This window comes from Vulpes lagopus, chromosome 10 (genome assembly GCF_018345385.1).
Source record: "Vulpes lagopus strain Blue_001 chromosome 10, ASM1834538v1, whole genome shotgun sequence".
Classification (NCBI taxonomy): Eukaryota; Metazoa; Chordata; class Mammalia; order Carnivora; family Canidae; genus Vulpes; species Vulpes lagopus.
Window position 1 is genome coordinate 2817776 of NC_054833.1, and position 19063 is coordinate 2836838.

At 42.3% G+C, this 19063-nt stretch overlaps 1 protein-coding gene across 7 annotated transcripts in view; it reads left to right on the forward strand.

The window, feature by feature from the left end:
- Positions 1-7355: 7355 nt before the first annotated feature.
- LOC121499534 (cytidine monophosphate-N-acetylneuraminic acid hydroxylase) overlaps positions 7356-19063 on the forward strand; it is a 167447-nt gene continuing 155739 nt past the window's right edge. For 6 of the 7 annotated variants that reach the window (XM_041770249.1, XM_041770247.1, XM_041770253.1 and 3 more), the window contains exons 1-3: positions 7356-7799; positions 8970-9043; positions 18349-18473. The gene's annotated coding sequence lies outside the window, so the exon portion shown is untranslated. The remainder of the gene's footprint in view (positions 7800-8969; positions 9044-18348; positions 18474-19063) is intronic. The other variant, XM_041770248.1, reaches the window with a different exon arrangement.

Here is a 19063-nt window from a genome sequence, read left to right on the forward strand (position 1 = left end):
ACATCACAGAGTTTATAGTCATAGCATGAGCACTGGTAATTACCACTGTCTTCATCTTTTGGGGTTGCTATAACAAAAATACCATAATCTGAGTGGTTTATAGAAAACAGAAATTTACTTGTCATAGTTCTGGAGACTGGGAAGTCCAGGATCAAGGCACTGGCAGATTGGGTGTCTGGTGAGAGCCTACTTCCTCACGGTCTTTTTTGTTGTCTTTTCACATAGTGGAAGAGGTTAAGGGAATTCTGTGGGCTCTGCTCTACTATAAGAGTACGAATCCCATTCGCAAGGGCTCTAACTTCATGACCTAAGCACCTCCCAAAGGCCTAACCTCCTAATACCATCATACTGGGCATTAGGTTTCAACATATGAATTTTGGTAGGACATGAATATTAAATCTATAGCACCTATTACAAGATCATTTACTAATCAATTAAAAGTATATTCCAGATCTCAGAGCCTTTGCCTAATCTAAGAAGTTCCAGCTATCTGGGTTGGTTCATCAGGATGAGATATCAGCCATTCAGCAGGTTCACACACATTTAATAGAAACAGAATCTCCACCGAGATTAAAACTAGCCCTCAGGGGATACTACATGAAATCCTAAAGCTACATAGTCTGATAGAAATATAATGTGTAACATTGTGTAATATGAAACTTCTCAGTAGCCATATTAGAAAAGTAAGAAGAAATAGGTGAAATTAACACTAATGATATATTTTATTTAACCCAATATATCCCAAATATCATCCTTTCAACATGCAATCAATATAAAAATCATTAATGAAATATTTCTATTCCTTGTTTATATAAAGTGTTCAGAATCTGGTGGTATTTTCCATTTAGAGCACATCTAGTTTGGACTGGTCACATTTCAAGTACTGAATAAGCTACGTGTCCCTAACTTACTGAACTGCATAGACCTCAGGTCTTCAGGCCATATTCACAGTGGCAGAGCAGTGCTTGGCACCTCTCTTCTAGGGAGAGTCAGGCCATTTCTTGTCTACCCTGCTGACTTATAGCAGACTGCCCTAGTGGTCTTTCTTAAGCTCTTTCCAGCCAGGATCTTCTCAGTAAGGACTTCAGTTCACTGCCAATTCCTTTAGCTTAAGGGAACCCACCAGAAACATTCTCTAATATTTAGAGAAAGTGATGATAGCCCATCCTGGAGGGTCAGAGTAACTGCTCTCCCAGGTATATTTTGGCAAGGCCATGAGACTACCTAAGCCAATTTGGGTGAAGCTGCAGTAGCAAAATAAAAAGTAATTCCACAGTAGAAAAAAACAAGAGACAGGGGCACCTGAGTGGCTCAGTGGTTGAACGTCTGCCTTGGTGGTTGATCCTGGGGTCCTGGATCGAGTCCTGCATCAGGTTCCCTGCGGAAGCCTGCTTCTCCCTCTGCTGATGTCTCTGCCTCTCTCTGTGTGTTTCTCATGAATAAATAAATAAAATCTTAAAAAAAAAAAAAAAAAAAAAGACAGATGAGTGTGTCATGCAAGAGAGAAAGAGCTTGCTAGTTTTGAAAACACAGCTGGGTCAGGTTCCAGGGGATCAGATAGACCTAGCAAAAGATTTTGTTGTTCAGGAAACTTTGGGGCAGAAATTTCTAATCTGGTGTCCAGGTACCCTTAGAGGGGTGCAGAGAAGGGCTTCAGGAAGCCCGTAGACCCCTGAGATCATAAGCAAAATGTTGCATTTACATGCATTTTGGGGGGATAGATACTCACAGGAGTGTGTTAACCTCAGAAGGCTGAGAACCATGTTTTATGGGGTTCAATATTTAGAGTGAGAACTGTCACTGATTCAACTCCTGGAGGGTTCTTAGGGCTTCTGAATTTTACTTGTCCCTTTCCAGTGGAGAAAACTGACACACAGAGATGTTGAGTTATTTGGCCAAGCAAGGATATTCACCAGCTACTTACTGAATGAAGTATAGAAATACAAGATTTAGGGACTCTAGGTGATCTGTAAGACTCAGGAAAAAAATGAGGAACCATGGGCCACAGAAAAGCCCAACTTGAAAGGTTGTTGAAAACTTCTCTGATGAGCCTAGGTGGGTGTGATCATTCCTACTTTGTTCTCCTGGAGTACCTGACCTGTATCACACAGAGAGGAGTATACTAACGACCTTATATTACAATGTTTTCTCAACCTTGAATAAGCTTCAAAGATTTGCTCTTGAATCCTTGGGCTTATTGACACTTTGGGTTGAAAACTTCTTGTTGGATTCTCCTTGTTGGGCTACCCCATGCAACATAGGACGTTTAGCAGCCTCCTCGACTTCTACCCACTAGATGCCTGGGATGTCCTTTCTCCTCTCCCACCCACGGTTGTGACAGCCCAAATTGCCATCAGACATTGCAAAACAACCACTGCCTCATAATGAAGGCCTTTTAACATCTGTCACAATTCTACACTGAAGCTTGCTTAGGCGGGGGCCATGCTTTGCATGGCTTGGGGCAAGCTCCATGTGGTTAACATATTGGATGAATAAAAGGTCAGTTTTTGTGTTCCTGGATTCTGCATGCCAGGTCCAGCAATTCCAAATAAACAATGGGTTAGCAGTCTAGAAAGAGAAGAAAATCAAAAGGAAACATTTCATTCCATTTGTTCTTTCAGGCACTCCTGAGTTCTGTACCATGAACAAGTTAAGCAGGTTTTTTTTTTTTTCAGTAAAATATAGGTTGTCAGCTTCTCCAGCATAATAAGGAAAAATACAACTAGAATCTTACCCAAATGAAGTTTTCTTTGGCTGCACACAATGCACTCCGTTCACAAACAGAACACTTCCCCCTACTTCTTCATATTCTTTTAAATGGGAGTTTGGAAAGGGCCCAACACCCACTGTAATTTTTTTTTAATGATCCCTCTGAATAATTACTTTTTTTTAAAAAAGATTTTATTTATTTGTTCATGAGAAACACAGAGAGAGGCAGAGAGATCAGCAGAGAGAGAAGCAGGCTACCTGCAGGTGACTCAATTCCAGGACCCCAGGATCACTACCTGAGCCAAAGGCAGATGCTCTTCCACTGAGCCACCCAGGTGTCCCAATAGTTACCTCTTAAAATAAGCATGGTGGAACACAATTTTAACACTCTAAAATAAAATATTTTGCATATTTAGCTGCTATGAGACTCAGACAAGGCACAGTGATGGGGCTAAGAACAGAAAATTGGGGGGGTCGTCAGCTTTACTTGGAATACTTCATAAGGGCCCAGTTTATTTTAGAACAGAGGTTACAGGTGAAAGATTTCACCCCACCGGAAAGGGAAAACCAGTGCTAAGACCCCATGTTCAGAGATGCTGAAAGGAGAAAATCTCCAACTTATGGAAGCCAAAATTCTGCCAGAGAGCCCTGAGCCTGAAGGAAGGTAGGATCTGAGATCTACCCTCACCTGTGCTCCCTGCAACATCATGGCCACCCCACAGGCTCCAGCAGGTGGTTTTCTTGTGTTTATTTACTTTTGATAAGCTTTATTTAAAAATAATTTCAGATTTGGGGTACCTGGGTGGCTCAGTGGTTGAGCATCTGCCTTTGGCTCCAGTCATGATCCCTGGGTCCTGAGATCAAATCCTGCATTGGGCTCTCCACAGGGAGCCTACTTCTCCCTCTGCCTATGTCTCTGCTTCTCTGTGTGTGTGTGTGTGTGTGTATCTCAAATAAATAAATAAAATATTTAAAAATAAAATAAAATAATTTCAGGTTTAAAAGGGCAAGAAGAGGAGAGTCTGCATATTACCCTCTCACCCATTTCCCCTCATTGTTAACATCTTACACTACCAGGGAGCATTTGTCAAAATTAAGAAACTGACATTGATATATTTTTTGTTTTTAAGTAAAAGGCTTAACTATTTCTTTTTTAAAAAAGATTTTACTTATTTATTCATGGGAGATACAGAGAGAGAGAGAGAGAGAGAGGCAGAGGGAGAAACAGGCTCCATGCAGGGAGCCCGATGTGGGACTCTATCCCAGGTCTCCAGGATCACGCCCTGGGCCGAAGGCGGCGCTAAACTGCTGAGCCACCGGGGCTGCCCTATTTCTTTTAACATAAAAACATTTGTTGGGGGATCCCTGGGTGGCGCAGCGGTTTGGCGCCTGCCTTTGGCCCAGGGCGCGATCCTGCAGACCTGGGATCGAGTCCCACGTCGGGCTCCTGGTGCATGGAGCCTGCTTCTCCCTCTGCCTGTGTCTCTGCCCCCCCCCCCTCTCTCTCTCTGTGTGTGTGTGACTATCATAAATAAATAAAAATTAAAAAAAAAACACATTTGTTGGTATGTCAACACACACTTGCTTGAGGGTTGAGCTGTTAGGGGGTGCAGGCTCGTGGTTCCCTCAAGGGCACAGAAAAGGCCAATCTTCACTTCCATGTAATAATTAGATGCTCCTGTTACATCCATGTGAAAGAACAACCTGGAATCTGCCTTATTTTCCACCGTTTGCAGCATGCCTCCCATCCCCAGACATTTTCAGTTATAAACTTGTTTGGGGTCCCAGAGGGAGTTCCCATCCTGCGGGATGGTGGAGAGTCAGAGCAATTTCTCCTGTACTCTGCCCATGGGGTTCCCATCCTGCGGGATGGTGGAGAGTCAGGGCAATTTCTCCTGTACTCTGCCCATGGGGTTCCTTCGGGGATGGGGTTAAAAATGAGAAGAATGGAGCTCTTGGGGCCTTGATCTGGTCATCCCACAGGTGCTGGCGGAAGCCCATTCTTCTACCTATTTGAGAAAATCTTGGGTCTGGCTCAAGAGCCTAGGTATCACTTGGTCCTCAAAGTTCAGTTCCAGGACTTTTGGATCCTTCGGGCAGATGTCTCAGACCTTTCTTAGTGAGGATGTCCTCATTTACTTGTTTTGAAATATAAGCTTTCCCTATGATTGTTTGACTCACAACTGCCAGGGTAAGTGGCTGACAGGCAGATCCTTAAACCAGTATTCGGTGGATCTGTGATTTGTGTTTCTAACCAGCACTCCAGATGATTTTATTCATTTATTCGAAAAAGGGAGAGAGAGAGAGAGGAAGAGAGAGACAGAGAGAAAGGCTCCATGTCGGGAGCCTGACGCTATCGGAGATCTCCAGGCTCACACCCTGGGCTGAAGGTGGCGCTAAACCACTGAGCCACCCAGGCTGCCCCTGATTCTGATTCAAGTAGTTGGTACTTAAATCCGGCTACACTGTTTAATTAGCCTGCTCTTTCTAAGCACTATAGTTTGGATGGCTGATGGCTGGAGGTATCATTTTTAGCATTCCCCAAAGGGACTCCTTAATTCAGGACTTTATGAATTTTATTTTACTGTCATTCACTGACAGTAACAATATCCAACTAGGTACAATTTGCTGAACGCTCAACTCAAGCATGAATGTATATATCACAAATTATATGCACCACTGTTCCAGTGATAAATACCCATTCACTAGATGTGGTCAAGGGAATTGTTCTGGCTCCTGGATTTCTGCTGTCGATTGTCTAGGATCTGTGTTGGCTATTATCCTCTCACATACTGCATATGGGTCTGTCCTACAATGATTATTCTGTCTTTGGGATTTCTAATAACAATTGTACATGTAATCTAAGTGCCTGTGTTTTCAGGCTTTCCAAAGCCACTCTCAGGAAGCCAGGATCCAGTGCCCATTCTGAGTGTCAAGTACTTCTACAAATTCTCTGAGAATATACATTCATTTTCACATCACATGGCTGCACCCAGCTTCTCCTTGTTTCTCTTTCTGGATATACAGAAAGGATGGACTGTATTCTAAGCGGACTTAGCAATACTTATAGCAATCTTTAATTTCCACTCAATAAATATCTTTGAATTTATGAACGTTTCTATAAGTGGAAGTTCTAAAAATATTTTTTACTTTTAAGCAATCTCTACACCCAACATGGGGCTCCAACTCACAATACCAAGATCAAACGGGGCATGCTCTACTGACTGATCCAGCCAGGAGCCCCTCTCTAAGTGAATTTTATTTTATTTTATTTTTTTTTTAAATTTCTATTTATTTTTGATAGTCACAGAGAGAGAGAGGCAGAGACATAGGCAGAGGGAGAAGCAGGCTCCATGCACCGGGAGCCCGACGTGGGATTCGATCCCGGGTCTCCAGGATCGCGCCCTGGGCCAAAGGCAGGCGCTAAACCGCTGCGCCACCCAGGGATCCCTCTAAGTGAATTTTAGATCAAGCCATGTGTGTCCTATCTTCTAAAGTCTTCCTCTAATGATCTTTATCCAGCTCCATTTTATCTAACATAGGTCATTGTTTCCTCTGACATCGATTTACTTAAGTTCAGAAATATAATTTTTTTATTTTTTATTTTTTTTCAGAAATATAATTTAAGTGTCATAAACAGCTGCTTCAATATTTGACCAGCTTTCCTTGTGTTTCCTATTTAATATCAGGGCTCAACTGGATGGAATGTCATCCCGTCGTTCAGACTATGGCCTATGGAAGCCGAAGAACTGGAAATACGCTCCAGTTCCCATCATTCTGATGTTTCAGGTTTCTGAGGTTCCCACTTTTCTGAGGCCACGCGATTGTGCGTTTAGCATATGATTTAAGATGCCAGCTATTTTATCTGATTCAATCTGGTAAATCGCAGTCGTTTCTTTTCCTGTGTGTTTGGCCTGCCTCTCCCTACACCGCGGAGCTCGGCTGACCCAGTTGTCTCGGAGCAAGGTGGGGTGTGCGCGGCTCTGCCGGCGGCTCTGGCTCCTGGTCTCCCCTGAGCTTGCAGGCCCGGGCACTAGAGACGTGAAGTCCATGGCAAGGGAGCAGGGGGTCATGCCTGTGACACGCAGCGGAAGATATTTTGCTTCCGTTACTACTGCAGCTTTCTCGAAGCCAGTTGTTCCCTTGGTCTCCTCTTCGTGCCCCCAAAGAGTCACTGTAGAAATTAACATACTTTTTTTTTTTTTTTTTAAATATTTATTTGACAGAGAGAGAGAGAGCGCGAGCAGGGGGAGAAGGCAGGGGGAGGAACGCGTGCGGGGCTCCATCCAGGGCCCTGGGATCATGACCTGGGCCAAGGGCAGATGCTCACGCAGCTGAGCCCCCCAGGCGCCCCAGACTTGGGAATACAGAGCTGCACTGCAGCAAGGAAAACCGGGCCGTGGGCTGGCTCCCAGGCGCACTGCTCCTGACGCCGGGCGTGAGCGCTCGCATCAGAGCCCCCCTGCACCCCTCCTCGCCTCTCCCGACCCCCCCAGGTCTCCCAGCTCCGGAGCCCGCGCTCCAGCAGCGCTCCCCGCCGGAGTCCCCGCTGCTCTCCGCTGGGTCCTAAGGTTCACCGCTTCCGCCCCGCGAGACTCGGACTGAACCTCGCGAGAGCGTCTTCCCGCCCCCGGGGAGGGGGGGGGTCCTCCCGGAGGCGGGCCTCGTCCGGGGGCCTCCGTCGTCAGGATGCAAACTATTTTAATGCGACGTTTAAAGACTCAGAAGTACTGCAGAAATCCACGGGGAGCAGACGCCGCCGGTCTTCAATGAAGTGAAGGCTTTGCCTTGGCGCGCCACAGCTACAGGCGCCGGTCGGCCGCTGGTGCTGGCCCCGGGCGTGTGGCCCGAGCGGCAGTGCAGGGCTCGGCTCGTGGGCTCCGCCCGGCGGTGCAAGACTCGGGAGGGCCTCTGTGTTCGCGGCTGCAGGGCCGCTCAGCCCCGCCAGCGCCCCCCGCAATGCAAACGGATTCCCTCTTATCCCGGCGCAGGGTCTGGCTCTCCTGTGCGAAGTCACAGCCTTTCAAACGCCCCCTCCTCCCAAAAATAAAACAGCAGCTTCCTCCGGAGGGGAAGCCTGCCACCCTCTAGTAAGTATAAATCACAGGCTGATTTATTAAATCACAAAGGCATGTTCTCACAAAATGCACTAACAATTATTTGTGGCTCGGTTCTCTGTTCTGCACTTTTTGCAGGAAGAGATGGGATTTTCTACAGGGTTCTGGTTCTTTGGTGGGGAAAGCAGTTCCTTGACGGAGGTACAGGAGTCATTACATTACGATCTTTAACACCTACTGACTTGCCACCACACATGGTTACTGTTAATCATTCCTCGCTCATGTCTGTGGAGTCTCCATGTCTCCATGCACTGTCTCATTGAATCCTTCACCAAAAATCTCCTATAATTTTTTTTTGTACAGCAGAAGAAACTGGTTCTCAGAGAAGTTACATTACTTATATATCACTTATATATACAGCACACTTGAGACTGACATATAAGCACCTAGTAAATAAAAATATGCTAGCACTCTAGATTGTAGGTTTTGCTAAATGTATCAGTCTTTTTTTTTTTTTTAAGATTTTATTTATTTATTCATGCGAGAGAGAGGCAGAGACACAGAGGGAGAAGCAGGCTCCATGCAGGGAGCCTGATGTGGGACTCAACCCCGGGACTCCAGGATCATGCCCTGGGTGGAAGGCAGGCGCTAAACCGCTGCGCCACCCAGGGATCCCATGTATCAGTCTTTTCATTTGAACCAAATATGTGCCCAAATTTATAACTGTGCCCAAGAGGGGCAGTATTCAAACGATTTTTCATTTAAGGCTATTTTATAGGGAACCCTGGGTGGCGCAGCAGTTTGGCGCCTGCCTTTGGCCCAAGGCGTGATCCTGGAGACCCGGGATCGAGTCCCACGTCGGGCTCCTGGTGCATGGAGCCTGCTTCTCCCTCTGCCTGTGTCTCTGCCTCTCTCTCTCTCTCTCTCTCTCTCTGTGACTATCATAAATAAAAAAATAAAAAAAAAAATTTAAGGCTATTTTATAACATCTCTTAGTAACTAATTCAGTGATTGGCAACTGAGGGGGGAATCTTAATGGCATATATTAATTTAATAAGAAAACCTGATAATTAAATTAATTAAAACAAGGGAATAGTGGCCAAAGTTCAGTGTATGGCATAGAAACTTTAATTCTATTACCATGGTCCATAACTGATGACTATGGTGTGTGTATTTGTCTGTCTGTCTGTCTGTTTGCCTAAGGCAATGCTGCCCAGTAGAATTTTATGCAGTGATGGAAATGCTGAACATCTGTACTTTCCATGAAGCAGCTACAGGTAATAACTAAATACTCTTGAAGAGTGGCTGGTGCAACTGGGGAATTGAATTTTTAATTTTACTTAATTTTAATGAATTTACATTTAAATTTCTGCAGCAACAGCTAGCTATGGCCACTATATTGGACATGATGGGGCTCTAGAACAGGTCTGTCAATGTTATAATTTAGTTCCTCTGGCAGTTCCTCTGATTCATATTTTTTCTTTCCTCTTTCAGCATTGCTTTATTTGTATTCTTTTAATTGAAGTACAATTGACATGCATTATCCTATTTAATTTTAGGTATACATCATACATGATTCAATATTTTATATTGCAAAATGATCCGCATAAGTCTAGTTACCACACAAAGTTATTACAATATTGACTGTATTTCCTACACTGTACACTGTCCATAAGTTATTTATTTTAAAACTGGAAACTTGTACCTCTTAATTCTCTTTACCTATTCTTACTCCTTTATTCTCTCCCTCTGGTAAACAACAGTTTGCTGTTTCTATGAGTCTGTTTTGTTTGTTTCATTTTTAGGCTCCCACATATAATTGAAATCATATGGTATTTTTCTTCTTTTGTCTTATTTCACTTAGCATAAGACTTCCTAGGTACATCTGTGTTGTTACAAATGGCAAGATTTCATTCTTGGTTATGGCTGAGTAGTATTCCAATGTGTATGTGTGAGTGTGTGTGTGTGTGTGTGTACCACATCTTGTATATCCATTCAACTATAGATAGGCACTTAGGATGCTTCCATACCTTGGCTATTGTAAATAATGCTGCAGTGAACATGAGAGGGCATATATTTATTTGAATTAGTGTTTTTATTTTCTTGAGATAAATATCCAGAAGTGGAATTGCCAGACTGCATGGAAATTCTATTCTTAGTATTTTGAAGAACCACCATAATGTTTTTCATAGAGGCTGCAACAACTGATATTCCCACCAACAGTGGAGTTCTCTTTTCTCCACCTTCTCATCACTGTTTAATTATTTTTTGCCTTTTTGATAATTGCCAGTCTGGCCAGTGTGAAGTAATATCTCTTTTGTGTTTTTGATTTGCATTCCCCTGATGATGAATGATATTGAGCACTTTTTCATGTGCCTGTTGGCCATCTGTATGTCTTGTTTGGAAAAAAACGTCTTTCCAAATCTTCTGCCCATTTTTAATAAAATTATTTGTTTTTTTTTGTATCAAATGGTATATGTTTTTATATATTTTGGATATACCCTTATTGGATGTATGGTTTGCAAATATCTTCTCATTCAGTAAATTGCCTTTTTTGTCTTATTGGTTTCCTTTGCCATGCAAAGGCTTTTTTTTTTTTCTTAAAGATTTTATTTATTTATTCATGAGAGACACAGAGAGAGAAAGAGAGAGGCAGAGACACAAGCGGAAGGAGAAGCAGGCTCCATGCAGGAAGCCCGATGTGGGACTTGATCCAGAGTCCCCAGGATCACACCCTGGGCCAAAGGTAGGCGCTAAACTGCTGAGCCATCCAGGGATCCCCCATGCAAAGGTTTTTTAGTTTGATGTCATCCATTTGTTTATTTTTGCTTTTGTTGCCCTTGCCTGAGGAGACTGGTCCAAAAAAATATCACTGAGACTGATGTCCAAAAGTTTACTGCCAGTGGTTTCTTCTTGGAGTTTTATGGTTTCAGGTCTTACATTGAGGTCTTTAATACACTTTGAGCTTATTTTTGGGTATGGTGTAAGAAAGTGGTCCAGTTATATTCGTTTTATATTTGTGCAGCTTAATAGGAGGTAACATAGTTCCTTAACATGAAAAAAATAATGAGAAGTACTGTCTATATAACTTCTACTTGGAATGTTTATGCAGCCATTTATCATAGCCCATCTGGATCAGTGAAATATAAGTGGTGTTCTTCTTATTAGCTGTGGTGGTCTCCATTGTCCAAAAGCATTTAGATTATATTAGCATTACATTCTAATAGGAAAATCAACCAACACTAGGTGAACATTAGCGCTGGAACACAATAGAGCCTTCCAGTGTACTATTTACCTGGTTTGTTGGACCAGATTTTTTCTCCCTTGTTGACATATGACCCTTCTTTGGAAAGGTTTGTCCTTATTCAGATTTCTTTCACATGACTATTCTAGAGTTTCACTGGAATCCTACCTGTCCTAATTCAGAATTTAGGGTAAAAAAGTTTCATTTTGGAATATAGTCAAGAAAACGAATCATGTTTCTTCTTTTAATAAGAATAGAAATTTTATACAGTCCAGCAATTTCACTTCTGGGTATTTATCCAAAGAAAATAAGAACACTAATTTGAAGAGATATATGCACCCCTATGTTTATTGCAGCATTATTTACAACAGCCAAGATAAGGAAGTGACTGATAGATGAATATATATATATATATATATATATATATATATATATATATATATATGTTACTCAGCCATAAAAAAGAATGAAATGTTGCCATTTGTGACAACTTGTATGAGCCTAGAGGGTATCATGCTAAATAAGTCACATGGAAGAATTAATATTGTTAAAATGTCCATACCACCCAAAGCAATCTACAGATTCAATGTAACCCTCATCAAAATACCACAGGCATTTTCACAGAACTAGAACAAAGAATCCTAAAGGTTGTACAGAGGCACAAAAGACCCTGAATAGCCAAAGCAATCTTGAAAAGGAACAAAGCTGGAGGCATCACAGTCCCTGACTTCAGACTCTACTAGAAAGCTAGAGTAATCCAGATAGTCTGGTACAGGGCACAAGAACAGACACATAGATCAAAGGAGTAGAACAAAGAGCCCAGGAATATACTCTCACTTATGTGGTCAATGGATTTATGACAGAGGAGGCAAGGATATACAACAGGGAAAAGATTGGCTTTTCAGTAAGTGGCGTTGGGACAACTGGACAACTACGTGCCAGAGAATGAAGCTGGACCACTTTGATTACACACACAAATGAGCTCAAAATGGGTCAGAGACTTGAACGTAAGCCCTGAAATGTTAAAAGCCCAGGAAAGATACCGGGCAAGTTATCAATGGTGCCCCATGTGGAAGAGATGTCCTGTATTTCTAAGGACTGAGAGCTCTCCCCATGAGGTCACTACCCACCTGTGACCTTGTGGAGAGTAATCGCCAGGTGGCAGGAGTGCTAGGGCTGCCAGCACAAGGGCACACCAAGAGAAAGGGCACACCTTTCGAGAAGAAAGGAGCTACCAAGGTTGGACGAGGCTTTTGTTTAGGATGAGAGGGGCTTGACCAAATCGAGGGCAGCTGGAGGGCAGCTGGGGCCTCCCTGCGCCGCGCGGGGCAGCGCTCCTGAGCCCCGGGGCCCCGCCCTGAGCGCTCGCTCCCTCGCACTTCCGCCCACGGGCACACCCAGCACCTGCCCGGGCCCACCCGGGGCCCGCCCGGGGCACCGCAGGTGTTTACACAGACGCACAGACACGAAGAGGAATCCCCGTGATCGTGCTTTCCCCCCGCAGCGCCCACAGCTAGAGGAGGGCAGGAGGGCAGGCGAGGGCGAGCGGAGGTGGGGGGTCGCCGAGCAGGACGGTCCCCGGAGCTGGACGCCAGCGAGGGCTTTATCCCAGGTCCGGGGACCGCGCAGGTGCGCCCCGGGCCGCCCGGGGCTGCGGTGGGCACACACCCAGCCCGCGGCGCACCGGGTTCCCTGGGCGTTAATCGTAATTGGACCAGTTTTACTGAAGAGCCTTGGGCAATTTTTTCAAACTTGTGAGGACCCCTCCTTTCTTCGGACTCTTGCTATGGCTTCTTTCACCTACTTTGGTTGAAAATGGGTGATCTCTGATGACTTGATTTTGTCCTCACTCCCCCGTTTGCTCCTTTCTTGGTTTGTTTTCTTTTTCCCACAAATATAGCTCAGGACTGACACCCGGTGGCCTGTTCCTATAGACCCGCAGTCAGGGTCCCCATCCCCCCTTGCTTCCCAAGGAGGGACCCCGTAGAGCATGTGCTTCCTTGGCGAGGGAAAGGAAAGCAGAAGCTCCTGCTCCTGAGCAGTCAAACCAGGAATGCATCCTCTTGGGGGCTCAGAGGACCCTCAGAAAGTAGGAAAGCCTTTACCTCAGAAATAGACATGCTTCTTCTTCCACTTTTCTTTTTTAAAGATTTTATTTTTTTGACAGAGAGCACAAGCAGGAGGAGCAGCAGGCAGAAGGAGAGGGAGAACGTGGGTCTCCATCTCAGGACCCTAAGATCATGACCTAAAACAAAGGCAGAGTCTTAACCAAGTGAGCCACCCAGGCACCCCAGACATGCTTCTTTGAGAGGCTAAGTGAATTTAGCCAGAAACTATACCAAACTGGGGATGAAAGCAGATCAGGACTTTTAAGAAAAAAAAAAAAAAGAAAGAAAGAAAGAAAAGCCCTCTAGATTAGGGAGAATTAGGCAAAAAAAAAAAAAAATTCTGACTGTAAAGACTTTTGGGGAAGATGTGGGCTCTTGAATAATTTTTTTTCCACCAGCAAATATGTATTGAGAACCTACTATAGCTGGCTTAATTTAATAAGCTTGCTCCAGTGGGGGATGTGGGTGTGAAGAAATGTTATTTTTTCACCATGATTGCTTTCTTTTTTTAAAAGATTTTATTTATTTGAGAGAGAGAGAGCACAATCAGGGAGAAGGCGTAGGGGGAGAAGCAGACTCCCCACTGAGCAGGGAGCCGGATGTGGGGCTCCCAGGACCCTGGGATCATGACTTGAGCTGAAGGCAGACACTTAATGGACTGAGCTACCTAGGTGCCCCCCAACATTGCTTTCAATCATGCTCTATCAAATATCCCTTTCTTGATCCTTGATGAAATCCTTGATGAAAACCTTGATTCAATAACTTTTGGTTACTAAAAGTTCATTTGGGGGACACCCATAGGGAGCCTGCTTCTCCCTCTGCTTATGTCTCTGCCTCTCTCTCTGTCTCTCATGAATAAATAAATAAAATCTTGAAAATAAAATAAAAGTTCATTTTGTTTAAAACTTCAATAATACCCAATTCAGATCTCAAATGTTACCATATCCTCTCCCACTCCAGGCACTAGATCATAAAGTCTTTCACTTTAAAGAAGTTAAAATTGAGCTCTAACTGACACACAATGTATTAGTTTTAGGTGTACAATATAATAATTTGATATATGAATTGTCAGGGAGCAAGAATACCCTGTCCCCTTCAGGATCCTTCCAGCTGGACTGAAAATCAAATTGACATGACACAGATTGACAGGAGAAAATAAAATTTAATATCATACCTCTGGGGAATCCATACATGTAAAAATCTAAAGACAGTCATACGTGTCATCCCGAAGCAAATTAAGGGGGTAAGGCTCTGGGGCTGTGAAAGAAAGGAGTACAATTTATAAAGCAATAGAAAGAAGAGCAGATGTTTGCTAATTAGACGTTTGTCCTACCATACGGGTGAGTCCCTCAGATGAAGTTTACCTCTGACAATAACCCTTGTTCTGGGAAAGACCCCTAATTTAGAATCTTCCATGTAGTTAAGGGAGGCATAAAAATTTATCTTGATCCTGCAGGGTCTCTGTTGCCTTCAGCTCCAAAATAATCTTCATGCCAAAGTGGCTCATTTTGGGGCAGCCTGCCCTGGGATCCTAGAATATTTATTGCAAGATGATCATCACAGTAAGTTTAATTAACATCTCTCACCACCCATAGTTATAAATTTTTTTCTTGCAACGAGAACTTTTAGGATTTACTCTCTTGACTTACAAATATACAACACTGTATTATCAACTAAAGTTACCATGCTGTACATTATGTTCCCGGGACCTATTTATATTATAACAAAGAAGTTGTAATTTTTAAGCATCGAAGTTATGTAAACCATATTATCTGACTGTACTGTAATAACCACCTCAGAAAAAAATGATAAAAGGATGGGAAAGACACTAAACTTATAAATAAATTTCCCAATAGTTGTGGCTTAAAGAGTAACCACAGTAGAAATGACCTTCCCGCAAGGCTGGGAAGGTTCTACAGATCTGAACTTGTGAGATTAAGTCAAAGGAACGTGTATAACCTTATATGCATTTGTTAAAAAAAAAAAACTTAAAATCTAGAAATAAAGAAACTCTTTACTCCTGAAGCTATTGAAAGAGTGAAAGGGTAAACTTAAATTAGAAGGAAGGGCAGTACCTGGCTGGCTCAGTAGGCAGAGCTTGAGACTCCTGATCTCAGGGTTTTGAGTTTGAGTTCTATGTTGGGTGTAGAGATTACTTAAAAATATAATCACTATGAAAGAAAAAAGTAGAAGACGGAAGTAATAAAGAATAGAAAATAATTAGAAAACAAACCAAACAATAAAGATGATCAAAAAATGAAAATCTTCTTTGTAAAAAGAAAATAATAAAATAAGCCATCTCTAATGAAACAGATAAAGGATAGAGGCCCAAATAAATAATATTAGGAATGAAAAACAGATATAACTACAAATATGGGAGAGACTTTTAAAACCATGAGACAACTATATGTAATTTTTTCGATAAATTTGAAAACTTGCACAAAACACAGGGTCTTTTAGAAAAATCTAAAATTAAATCCCTATTAATTAGCTTTACTATTATTGATGAATATTAAATCAATTCCAGAAGAATTAGACAACATAAAAAGAACCACAGTTGATATTTAGAACTTCCTTCTGCAAACTGTTCTGTGTTTTCCTTGACTTTCAGCCATGGCCTCAGCTTGCCAGGATGCTCTACCTGCTGGGTGACCCAAACCTTTATTTCTGAAGGGTTGCATCCTCAGCAATCTTGCCTTTTTTTGTTTGATGCAGTTTTTCATCAACTTTTTGTCTCCTAATTGTGTGAATAATGGTTGCATTTAACAGAGTTTTTACATATTGAAAAAAATTTAAACTATATTCAAATATGGTTCAGTTATCCATACAGAAGTCTTCCTAAGTAAATATTCTTCTGAAAGCACTTATGAAGGTTAAGTGCTACTATCTTCATATTTATGTAAATATTAAGAAATAATTAAGAAAGATAATCTTTTTCCTTCCAGAAATGTTTTTCACCCTAAGGGATACAATATTAAAATCTAGAAGACGTTAAACTATGTAATACTTCTCTTTTCAATAATTACTTACCATTCATGTTGCATTACCTAAATAAAGCAGGTGAATAGTAAAGCACACCAGAACCAATCAAAATGATTGGATTTTTTTTTTTTTATTTATGATAGTCACAGAGAGAGAGAGAGGGGCAGAGACACAGGCAGAGGGAGAAGCAGGCTCCATGCACCGGGAGCCCGACGCGGGATTCGATGCTGGGTCTCCGGGATCGCTCCATGGGCCAAAGGCAGGCGCCAAACCGCTGCGCCACCCAGGGATCCCAAAATGATTGGATTTATGAAGTAACATACCTGTGTGCAGAAGAGATATTATTAATTTAATTTAATGAGAAACATATTTTATAAAAACTATAAATCCTATACTGTTATAGATGAAAAAAATTGTGAGGCACTTAGATTGACAGTGAAGGAGAAAAGCACTGAGATTTTCCTTTTACAAAAACACACTATTGGGGCACCGGGGTGGCACAGTGGTTGAGCATCTGCTTTTGGTTCCGGTCGTGATCCTGGGGTCCTGGGATCGAGTCCCACATCAGGCTCCCTGCAGGGAGCTTGCTTCTCCCTCTGCCTGTGTCTCTGCCTCTGTCTCTGTGTCTCTCCTGAATAAATAAATAAAAAATATATTTTTAAAGATTTTATTTATTTATTGATGACAGACAGAGAGAGACACACACACACAGAGGCAGAGAGAGAAGCAGGCTCGTGCAGGGAGCCGGCGCGGGACTCGATCCCAGGTCTCCAGCATCACAACCTGGGCCCAAGGCGCGCTAAACCGCTGGGCTACCGGGGCTGCCCAATAAATAAAATCTTTAAAAAAAATAACAACACACTATTTTTAACATCTGATGTGAGAACAGAGCTAAAAAACACAGGGCAATAGTTTTAGTTCTTTTAAATTTTGTGTTTGATTTACTAGTAACAGTCCAGAAATGCAAACCCTATGTGTTTCATTTTCATTCCAATAAAACAAATTTAAACTGAGAATATTCTGTGTTATTTATTTATTTATTTATTTATTTATTTATTTATTTATTTTAATTATTTTTTTGTTTTAATTTTGTGTTATTTAAAAGCATCTGGGGACACCTGGGTGGCTCAGTGGTTGAGCGTCTGCCTTTGGCTCAGGTCATGATCCTGAGATCCTGGGATCGAGTCCCACATCCGGCTCCTCGCAGGGAGCCTGCTTCTCTCTCAGCCTGTGTCTCAGTGTCTCTCATGAATAAATAAATAAAACCTTAAAAAAATAAAAGCATCTGATATGCTCATTTCTGTTCTCAAATATTTCATATAAAGCTGTGCTCAGAATAAGGTGAAGTGGCAGTATGTTACTATTTGTCCTGGCACAGTTTCTATTTTCATACTGACATAAGAATACATATTTCATTTTATTTCTTAAGTTGTCTTCTGAGATCAAAAGTTCATTTTGTTTTGGAATGCCAGTACAATGTGTCTTCAGACCTCCATTTGAACTTTCGGCACCAAACATTCACAGCCCCCCCCACTCCTTTATAATCTTACCTTAAGCAACATCCAAAACCAAGGTGAAAATCAGGTTAGAGGCGTTCACTGACTGTTATTTTTTTTTTTTTGAAGATTGTTTTTCAGTAATCTCTACACCCAACACAGGGCTTGAACTCTCAACTCCCAAGATCAAGTGTTGCTTGCTCCACCGAGTGAGACAGCTAGGGCCTCTGGATGTCTTTCTGGGAAAGGTCTGGTTTCTGATGGATCACAAAGAGGCAGAAGGTTGGGACACTCTGAGCATTATTTATGCTATTTAATTCAGCTAAATGTGTTTCATTGAAAACTCTGCTCTGAAACTTGTTTTAAAATGTCTGTGAGCCTGGAGTGGAGTCTCTGGCTGGCACGGATATAATACCATATCCCCCGCATAACATACCTGAGAACATACCATAAGGCTGTGCATTTCCTCATGTTGTTAGATTTCAGAAACTTCCAGAAACAACTGACCACCTGTTGTAAGTTATAAGTCAGGTGTGGTGTTGTCTCAAAACTTCCTAGAGCAAGTCCAGCTGAAAAAAACTCAATACTGGGGAAGAGAGCAGAATTCTGGTTTGCAGGAAAATTCTGAAAAGAGCTCACACAGGTAGGTTTTGCTGCAGACAAGTGAAAGGCACAGCTGGGTGAGAATTACAATCTGCAAGTGTGAGGGGAGCCTGCACTGGCCTCATCTTCTGACGCTGACTCTGTTGCAGCTGCCACCCCTGCTGCTCCGGTTAGAACCACCTAGATACACCTTGCGGCTTGAGTGGAAAGTTACAGAGTGTTGCTGCTGGTGATCTGAAGTCATGAAGATATACTCATAAAGAGGATCTTGAACGTAAGTCAGGATTTCATTCGTTATGCCAACAGCTAAAATCCTCATCTAGAGTCAGATCTGAAAATTCTCATTCTGCTGCATTTGTGGAGTATTTCCAAAATCAGTGTCTTAAGTTTTTCCTAGTCCTATATAAGCCACTATTAATGTTATATGGGAAGAACCTTACACGATATCCAGAGAGCATCAGGTTTATTTCCTGAGATGGACCTGTTGACTTATGTTTTAGGTCATGATCATTTCCTATTTGGCACGGTATTATCTTGCCAATTATTCCCTTTGTGCATAGATTTATATAAAAAGCTTTTTTCAAAGGCTGCAGTATTTGAACAGAACAAGTAGAGAAACTCAAACTTGTTCTGTTGTATCATAGCACCAACAAGAGAACTGAGATTAAGAGATCCTTATTTAAAGTTAATTTGGCAGGAGATTTTTTTTTCCAGTTGTGCTACTTTTAATCCTCATTATAAAGGATCCTTTATGGTTGGGGAAGTACATATGTCATAGAATACAGCGGCTCTAGGGGTCAGCATTAAAGGAAGTTTCCATTTTGTTTCTGTAAATGCTCTGTTCCTTCCTTGTTTGGGAGAGTT